Source organism: Macrobrachium nipponense, chromosome 41 (genome assembly GCF_015104395.2).
Source record: "Macrobrachium nipponense isolate FS-2020 chromosome 41, ASM1510439v2, whole genome shotgun sequence".
NCBI classification, from domain to species: domain Eukaryota; kingdom Metazoa; phylum Arthropoda; class Malacostraca; order Decapoda; family Palaemonidae; genus Macrobrachium; species Macrobrachium nipponense.
The window spans coordinates 13,308,806-13,319,527 of NC_061102.1; positions in this window are offsets into that span (position 1 = coordinate 13,308,806).

Genomic DNA, 10,722 nt, shown 5'->3' on the forward strand with positions numbered 1-10,722 from the left:
AATTATGGATACTGGAAGAATGAGACCGATAGATTCGTAGAGGTATTTGCCTGTCTGTATATCAGATGATGTTAGGATGCGAGATAAGTCGAGACCCAACAACAATAGTTGAAGTACAGACTTTTTTTTTTTTTTTTCATAAGAGAAAACTTAGTGTCATTGGGATCCAATGTTGCTTATAGGCCTACAATGTGATAGTTGACTTATATTTCCAAATGACACGGTAAAGGGCGAAGCCGTAGACACGGATTGTTTAAAAATGTGACGTGAAAACTGAGAAGGCAAGTAATGTGGAGATGGACGTAGTCAAAGGATTAGCAGAACTGGAGTGATGGATCAATGTTTTGAGATGGTTTGGTCATGCAGGGAAAATCGAGAATGGTAATATGAGATCATTTCTTTCCTTAAATGGGGCCACCCATTGTTACATGAAACTTAAAAATGTTGGTTTTATACATATATATATATATATATATATATATATATATGTGTGTGTGTATAATAATATATATATATATCTATATATATATATATAATAATAATTATATTATACTATATTATATATATATATATTATATGATACTACCCATATAAAATGGGTTAAGGCTGGAGAGAAGATGTAGTCTACAAGGTTAACTATCCTTATGCATAAATACTCGTTAGCATGTTTAAAACAAAAAAATCTGGTTGATATATGAATGACTGATTTGCTTTTATGATGTTTCTGCTGTCAAGCCAAGCAATGAGAGATTTTCGGCCATTCAACGCTTAAATCGGCGAAAAGGAGAAAAAAGTACAAGGATCTTGCTACTATAGAAGTCCATACAGCTGGGAATGTAAGCTTCAGTGATGGTATCCATGACCAGTTTCCCGTTCTGGCCTAATGACATTAACTCACCCTTTACTCCGGTCTTCATGAATCTTCTAAGACATATAGGGTAATCCAGCTCTCGTAATTAGGTATGCGCACCGCTGTCTTCTTCCCATGGCTGCCGCGGAATCGTAATTAATACAGTTCGGTCGCCTGGTGAGTGGCGTTTGTTCTTTGCAGGGTAATGTTACCCGTCGCCTAACGTCGCTCAGCCTTTCTGTCAATATGGCAGACTCCTTCAATATTCAGTTAATTCAACCATCTCTGGGTTAAACTTTAAGGTTCCACAGAAATCGTGAGACTGATATCAGTGGTCTAAGGTATATAAGTTATGAAGTTACGTCTCAGTGTTGGGACGAGAGCTAGGCTACCGGATGAACAATGAACCATAAAATGTGATTTAAGCCGTTGTACGATCTTTTCTGGCAAGTTTAACGATGAACAGGGCACAAGACTTGAAATCGCCCTTTATTTATTTCTAAGTACCTACTTTTCGGGAATCCATTCCCTAGGTTACATAACACGAAAATACAGTAAAATCAGGAATTTGTATGATTTTACAACTTGCCTACAAGGCTACTAAATAAAAAATATATTCAGTTAATAGCTAAAAGGAAATTAATTCTAGAAACAGATGTACTGTAATTCCTTTGATACACAATCTTGGGAATAGTCTTAAACCATAAGATGAGAGCTGAAACGCGAATATTAGCGACAATGAGAGAGAGAGAGAGAGAGAGAGAGAGAGAGAGAGAGAGAGAGAGAGAGAGAGAGAGAGAGAGAGAATGTTGTGAAAGTAGCTGGATTATTTAAGAAACGGGAGTTGCTTGATCAGTCAATAAAAGAAGCGAAAGGCGATGGGCGATGATAAGAAAGTATCATGAAATCATTGCACGAAGTAGCCAGTAGGTACTGTTTTTTTGTCTGAATTTGAATGGTTGCCTAAGTAGAGGAAAAGACCCCATATAGACTCCACTTTTCTAGCCCCGCCCCCCGCCCCCCACCCCCCGCCCCAAGTCGTGGCTACCCCCCTCCCCCCTCCTGATTGGCTCATGTACGTACGGAGGCCTAAAAAGGGGCGGGTGGGAACACAAACCCCCAAAACAAAAGGGGTGTGGCCACCCTGACCCCATAGCCCTCCACTTGTCTGGGGGGTGTGGCCACCCCTGACCCCATATAGCTCCCACTATTCTGGGGCGTTGGCCACCCCTGACCCCAAACTTGACATTTGTATTAATCTCATGTACGTACAGAGGCCCTCATAATTGACTCCATATGTATGAATCCCTTTCATGTACGTATGAGCTCATAAATTGGACTTCCATTTGTCTTTACCAAGCTCATGTTACGTACATGAGGCTATATTAGGGGGGTCGTTGGCCGTCCCCTAAACCCCTCAAATCGACTCCACTTTTTCTACCCCCTTGTGCGTCACAAAATAATAATAAACTAAAATAAAACCATTCTTTTTCAACCCCTCCACTATTCTGGGGGGCGTGGCCACCCTGACCCCAAATTGACCCTCTCCAATTTGTATTATTAGCTCATGTTCGTACATGAGCTCATAATTGATCCATCCCATGTATGATCATGGATAAGTTCATGTACAACGTACATGAGCTCATTTAATTTGACTCCATTTGTCCTTACAAGCTCAATGTACTGTACATGAGCTCCTTTATTATTAGGGGGGCGCGTATGGCCTCCCTAACCCCAAACATTGACTCCACTTTTCTAACGCCTGTGATGTGACGTACATAACTATAAGGGCCCTACCGGGATAAAAACCATCCCGGTTCAACCCTAACCACTATTCTGGGGGGCCGTGGCCACCCCTGACCCCAAATTGACTCCATTTGTCTTACAGCTCTGTACGTACATTGAGCTCATATTAGGGGGGGGGGCGGGCCGTGGCCTCCCATAACCCCAAATCGGACTCCACTTTTCTACCCCTGTGGAAGTCACATAACTATAAGGGAATAAAAACCAACATTTCAAGCCCTCACCCCAAATTGAACTGGGACTATTCTACTGTACGTCACTAACTCTCTGGAATATCCAAAACCCTTTCTTTACCCCTCGTTTCACCCCTGGGAAAACCCCAAAAAACCCAAATTTGACCTCACAAATATTCTACCCTGTGACGTCACGTAACTCTCTGGGAATAAAACCATTCTTTCAACCCTGACCCCAAAAACCCAAATGACTCCACTATTCTACCCTTTGTGAACGTCACGTAACTCTGGAATAAAACCATTCTTTCAACCCTGACCCCCAAATTGACTCCACTTTCTACCCCCTGTGACGTCACGTAACTCTCTGGGTAATAAAACCAACTTTCAACACCCCTGACCCCAAATTGACTCCACCTTTCCCTACCCCCTGTGAGTCCGTACTCTCCGGTAATAAAAAACCACGTTTCAACCCCTCACCCCAAATGACTTCCACTTTCCACCCCTGTGACGTAACGTAAAACCTCCTGGGATTAAAAACCATTCTTTCAACCCCTGACCCCAAATTGACTCACCTTTCCTACCCCCTGTGACGTCACGTAACTCTCCGGTAATAAAAACCAACATTTCAACCCTCAACCCCACCCCACCCAAATTGACTCCACTATTCTACCACTGTGACGTCACGTAACTCTCTGGAATAAAACATTCTTTCAACCCCCGACCCCAAATTGACTCCACCTTTCCTACCCCTGTGACGTCACGTAACTCTCCGGGAATAAAAAACCAACATTTCAACCCCTCACCCCAAATTGACTCCACTATTCTACCCCTGTGACGTCACATAACTCTCTGGGAATAAAACATTCTTTCAACCCCTGACCCCAAATTGACTCCGCCTTTCCTACCCCCTGTGACGTCACATAACTCTCAGGGAAATAAAACCAACATTTCAACCCCCACCCCAAATTGACTCCACTTTTCTACCCCTGTGATGTCACGTAACTCTACGGGAATAAAAACTTGACCTCACCCTGACCCCAAATAGACTCAGTTCACTGTTTTTGCGACTCATGTCCCCTTTAAGTTGTTTTCAAAGTAACCGGACGTTTAACCTCATCCTCCTCCTATAAAATCCTCTAAATTTATATATGGGCATATTGCGAATATACTCTCTCTCCCTCCCTCCCTCTCTCTCCCTCCCTCCCTCCTTCCCTCCCTCCCTCCCTCTCTCTCTCTCTCTCAGCCGTTACATTTTGTTTATATATATACACACAGCTGCTTAGATATTCAGAGTATCATGATAAAAGGATATTTGGCGACTGACTTCATCCACATGTGATATCTCCCCCAATAACCATATCAGAGTCAATGTTTATCTGATGATGAATCACGCACACACACACACACACATATGAAGAAACGAGACTTGATCGCCATATTTGCCCAGCTGACTTCACGCCAACGTGAAATTTTATTTTTCATAGAATTTGAGTCATAATCTAGGTGGCGAACACAAGGACAAAGGTACACATTTCATTTTGTTTATTTATTATACAGAGTTTGAAAGAGGTTGAAAAAATCAAATTACAGACGGAATTGTTATTTTTATATTTTATAACCATCCTAAATACAGGGGAATGAATTAATATTCCATACAAATACATACATTAGAAAAAAAAAACTGTACAAACACGAACGCGATAAATATGCGCATTCGCTTTTTCAAAAACAATACTTCAACGAAACATACTACGGCTACTATATATTTCTAACCCTGTTCCTTGACATCACAACCCTTAGTATATACCACAAACATCTTCTCCAGCACTTTCCCGACCGTGTATCGAAGACGACGACGTTTCATCTAACACCTCAAAGCTTTTAAATTTAGCTAACAAGTTTTTCACTAACTTGTGCGAAGAGGTTTGATGAAGCCATGGCGAGAGTTCACGTCTTGATGTGACAATCCTTCAAGTCATCCACGCATGACTCATTTTATCAAAATCAGTAATCACGGTGGACTAAACAGCTCCGATATCATTGTTTCCTAAAATGTTAATAAGCCACCCCACACTCGCCATCTTGTTTTTTTTGTTTTTTTCGCATGTCCCGCCCTCCCTTCCCACCCCCTCCCACCCCCTCCTCCTCCTCCTCCTCTTCCCCCTCCTCCTCCCTTTTTCCCCATATTTCGCCACGTTTCGATTTGCTTTTTAATGGCTATATTCCTTAACATCCAATCTTTAACCCCCGCCATTTCAATGAAGTAGCGATAATTCGAAATATTATCAACGTGGGTTTTTTTATTCCCTTGAAATTCTCGAGCTATCTAAAATATTATAACCTGCGAGCGGATGAGTTTAAATCTCCTTCTTCATTCAATCAACCGTGTTAGAATCTTGTAAGTGCTTAACAAAAGCCGTAACGTATGACTTTTGGGGTTCTTTAAAAAATATCGGAATAATACCTGTTAAATCGGATTGCTCTTTTTGCGAGTCATGTCCCCTTTAATTGTTTTCAATGTAATGGGGGCGTTTACCACCTCCTCCCCTCCAGTCACTGCACCTACATTTTCTATAGGAGGGGGAGGAGGAGGAGGTCCCGTGAGCGATATAGCCGGCATAGGTGGTTTTTGGATATTAAGGGAGACGTGTCCACTACTACTAACAGCTGCCGTATCCAACTTGCCAGTACCCTCTAGGTTATTAATATCACCATCACAAACCTCTTTTTTCTATTCATTAACCTCTCATAGGTAATGGCAGGATAACGTAAAACTCCTTCATTTTCAATTAAAAAGACTCCCTACCAAACTCGCAGCAATAGGCAATAAACCGATAGAATAGTCCCCCCTTTACGACTTTTCAGTATATTTTTCTTCTTAGATATGGACGTTGTTTTCAAGGACACAAGATGAATTTCTCGTCTACAATTTCTTAAGTGTTTAATAAACTTCTTATCTTGAGTTAGATTACCACAAAGAAAATTTCTAAAAATTTCCTGAGAGAGTAGACACCAAACCACCGTTTAAGATGGGAATAACTTTACTTCTTTCACTGGGTGATAAACCAGAGATGAATAAATAAGTTTTTATTTTTACGTATTAAAAGGTTGCTTACGGTTCATATCCGTACAATTTGAGACTCATCACCCAGGAATTGAGTTGACTCGGATAACCTTTCCAATGACGTAATATTGAGTTTTATTATCTTTCCTCCTCCTTCCCAGAAAGTAGATGCATACGTTTCTGGTAGATTTGTGCGAATTAATTCTTCACGATAAAATACGCCCTTTATTTCTCACCCCGCTAAATCTTCCAAGAAGTATACGACCGGATTTTGCCTGCATCCACTTTTCGGATTTAAAAATTTCCAGAGTATTTTGAATTGTATATCCCCTCCTAAAAATTGCGTTGCGACGCTCATCGGCAATACGTACAACGTCTCCAACATTCAAGAGCGAAATGGCGGGAGGATTAACGAGAACAGCCTTTTTATACATGCTCGAGAATTGACGTTCAATGTCATCTCTATCCGTTAATGCGTGAACCTCTTGCGGGGTGCGACCAAACTTCTATGGGGGGTATGATTATAACTGTAACAATGTCGCGCAAGACGTTAATGTATTTTAAGGTATTCTTATGTGTGAGATATCTATATATACGACCCCTTAATAGTCCTTATGACTCTTTCAGCTATAGAGGATTTTATTTCTCTCGAATAAACGCTATAATATTTTTATATTTTTTCACTATCTAGATATTCCCTGACGTGTTGTATAATATTCCCTACCCTCATCGCTATTCAAACGTGAATTCCCAAAAAATTCGGTAGATTCGATAACCTTCTTCAAAGCGCGACGCATAGTAACACCATCCTTCTTTTTTCAAGGGAACAATTTGTAGATATCTGAAACACGTCAATAAAGACTAGCAAATATTTAAACCCATTATTATACCGAGCTAATTTGGACATATCAGCTAAATTGGTGCTCGCTATTACTCTCGGTTTGGGTGACATGAATTTTCTTCTGGGACTTTTTTTTCGAGTGACTTTATGCAGTGTGTAAGACTTTTGCCCACGTAAGAATTCTTTAACATTTTTCACGAGTAATTTTGGCTATTCAGATTTTCAGCTACTCTGAATAAAAGAGCCCACCCCGCTGAAAAAACTAACCCCCCGTACACCCCGTGCATCTCCGTACAAAGTTTTTAGCAGTTTTTATCCGTTTCTTTATCCATATTGGTAAGCTATTTGATATTCCGTTTCGCCCAGAATATTAGTTCGGAGCTGTAACAGTTCAGGTGTTGACGGAGCGAAGTCTACTAACAAATAACCGTAGCAGTTACGTGAGAGGCCTTTTTATATATGTCCGAAAAGGCTGAAGCTTTTTGACGGCTGAATAACTGCCGACCTAAAGTTTCAATTTGACTAAAATCCCGATTTTTCATTAGAATATAATGTGAGCAATTCAAGCTTATACTTCTACTAAACTTGCCCGAATGAAACATATTCTGCGTTTTTATGAATATACTGAAATAAGATGATGACGTCCCGCTGTGAAGGCGTTGGTGACAAATTTATTATCACTGGCCTCAAGGAAGCAATCATCGAGTATGAATAATAGACCTTTATTAACCCCCCGTCTGCCCCTTTTCAGTGTAATCAAGGGATTTAAAATTTCTTTGGATACTTTAAATTTGGGACCTATTGAGGGATGCGTTTCGAGGGGGTGTTTCAGATAACCCCGCAATATAAAATGTATTGGAAATGCTTTCATAGAGTTCAATGATTTTTTGACATAGGACTGACTTGCCACTGTTACTAACCCCGCGATGATAATACGAGCGGGATTAGCGAACGGGTCTAACAACTGCCCAGGGAAGGGACCTGTCGCGGCCATGATGTTAGCGCGTTTAAGACTATAGTTGCGTACTTACGCGCTCCTTTTTTTATATACAAGCCTTAATAGGGTGAATGGAAGTTGACGGCAATATATTTGTTAATTTCCATATGAAATACATACAGGTTTTCCTACAATATAAAAATAGAACGTAAAGTAAAAATGCAAACTATAATAAAATTAATAAATAATAATAATTTCAAAAATATAAAAAACTAAAATGTGTATATATACTAAAAATATACAATTATATGATCAAATAAAATTATAGTTAAAAATTAAATATTGGAATATAAGGATAAAATATAGTAGTAAAATATACAAACTATGACACCGGTCAAAGGTGTGATACGCCCCCGTTTAAACTGGAGGAGAGGGTGAAACCATTTACCGTCGAGGAGAAGGTCAAAGACGTCGAAGAGAGAGAGGAATTAACATTGTATATTTTACTATTCTCTCTTCGACGTTTTGAACATCCTTTCACCCGTGGGAAATGACGTGATTGGATGGTAGGGTCGGAGGAATAGGAAAGGAGTAAGAATTCTCGAGGTTGCTAGGAGCGGGAATATTTTAAAATTGGAGAGATTGCCGCAACTACCGGCGCCACCACTCACCTCTCAGATCCTCCTCCTCCCCCTCCCCCTCCCCCCTCCCCCCTCCCCCTCACCCCTCCTCCTCCGCTATACCCTCTTCCACCCCAATGTCTGGATGTCCATACGCCAACGATTTATAAGGTGTCACATAATATCTCTTGTCCTCTAAAGGACAGAGAGATACCTTTCGCTGGCTCGTATGACACATCGTGCCTCCTACTCTTTGCAAATTGTGCACACGAGTATAAAGTAATCTCATTCTTTTCGATTACAGCTCGATACTGGTCATGTTGGAATGGTCTTTTGCCGGCATCTTTGTACACCTTTCAAGGTGTTACTACGACTAGTTTCCGTCAGATACGAATAAACTTTAGGTTTAACGCCGATAAATTCCCTCATGAGTTCAGCCCCCGTTTCAACCTTCACTAACCCGAGTTCCCCTTACGTGACTCATCATACAATTCGTGAGTTTTGGGGAAATTACTCAAATCCATGTAGGGTTGAGCACACCCTTCAGTTGCCCGATGAGGTTTATCAGTCACCAGGAAAAAGATCAAGCTGTTCAGTGTCGTATAAAGGAGCTGAACTCGGTGTCCATACTGCTTTCGAAGAACGTCGTAATAGAACCGATACATCATCATCCTTCGCCATGTCTAGTATACTGAAACCGATATAAATCGGGGATTCAGCCATAACAGACTCTTTGCAATGGTTTACAATGTACCTGTCGTTACCCAGTTTTTCCAAAGACTTGTACGTGTGTTTGGACCACATTCCTGAGAAGAAGAGGCTTCACCGGTGGTGACGACAGTTCGGGTAGAATAATTCAATGAATTTTTAATAGTGACACCGAAAAGACCATTCATTATGATTTTGATGGTGTTCCTCTTGTCCAGGATCGGTCTCTTTAGCACGCCTTTCGGCATTCTCCAGAATATATTCCCTCAAATAAAAATCCTGTTTGAATTTGTACACTTTCCTATTACCTCACTAAACGAGACCGTAGCCTTTATCACGTTTGTAATAACGGAAGACAGATCAAGTGATTACGCATGGGTAAATGCGTACCCGTCAACTTAACATTTTTTCTTGGGTAGCTTCACCTTGAACTTATTCATTAGGTTTTTTACTATAGGGCGATAGATCCTGGTGAGTCACATTCATGTGATGAATGGCGAGAGGGAGATCGTCCGTCTGTAGAGCAACATCCCGTCTAACTGGTTTGGTATCGAGCAGTATAAAATAACCATATTCACCCTGTGAATCAATGGCGGTAATATCGCTAGCGACAAAACTTTCTAATTCGACAGGGGAAAGTTCAGTTATTCACCCAAGGGCATTTTGTATTTACTCATGACTGTGGGATACAAACTGGTGAAGTCAACGTATAATATGTACGATTGAGGATCACCCACCCTAAAACTGGGATTTAACTCTGGATTATTAGCTACGCATTGCCTTCGAACTAGACTACAAAAACCGCCGCGGATGTTTTTACAATTAATTGATAGAGTTCACCATTCGAAATGAGGGGGAGACGAATTTTAGAGAATATAGGAAAGCATCGAGTGAGAGAGAGGTAGAAGTCAGGTAACGGGCAGGGTCTAGTCCGAATTGCACCATGGCAGCCTTCCTCCAAGCTAATAAACGTCCGCTAATAATCCCCACCATCCATTAACAAATACAAAACGGTATAATCTAGAAGATTGGTGCAATTAGCGGCGTTCCAAACCTTGACCACGTGCATAGCCCCCGCTGGAAAGGGTTTCTCCCTGTAAGTTCCGAATCGAAACACCTCTCGAGAAAGGGCTGCCGGTTTCGCAGGATATTGAAGCCCGTCACATAATCATAAGGGTAGTACTGTTTACCCGTACCCAAAACTAAATCGAGACAATCCCGAGAATACTGGGTTAACAACTGACGTGCGATTTCGAGGGAACCTTTCTGTTTGATATGACTCGAGGCGAGACTAGAAAAGGGTCCCCCTAATCACGTTGTTGCTATCCACGAATCTCAGATTGCCCGATCTGGCCGAGTAAAATTTACTACCCTCGACGTTTCAGAATTTCAAAATCATGCTGAGCCCCCGCCTCTTTCAAGACCAGGGCGATGTCATATGACAAATTGTGTACGAACACTGTTAAAGTTGGCTCCTTAAATTGCATACTCAAATTACACTGTTGACACAGTGTACACACAAAGTTGTCCCGTGCCACAAAATGAGCGTGATGTCGCATTTTCGTGACTCCAGCCTTGAATTCGACGTTACATCCTCCGCAATGAGTGCTCGCTTTCAAACTTACGGGCGGATTCAGGACTCATATGTTAAAGGATACGCACGCATTTTGTTCACGCAATAACGCCCAGTCCCGGTTCATGTTCTGCAAACAATCATCAACGCATT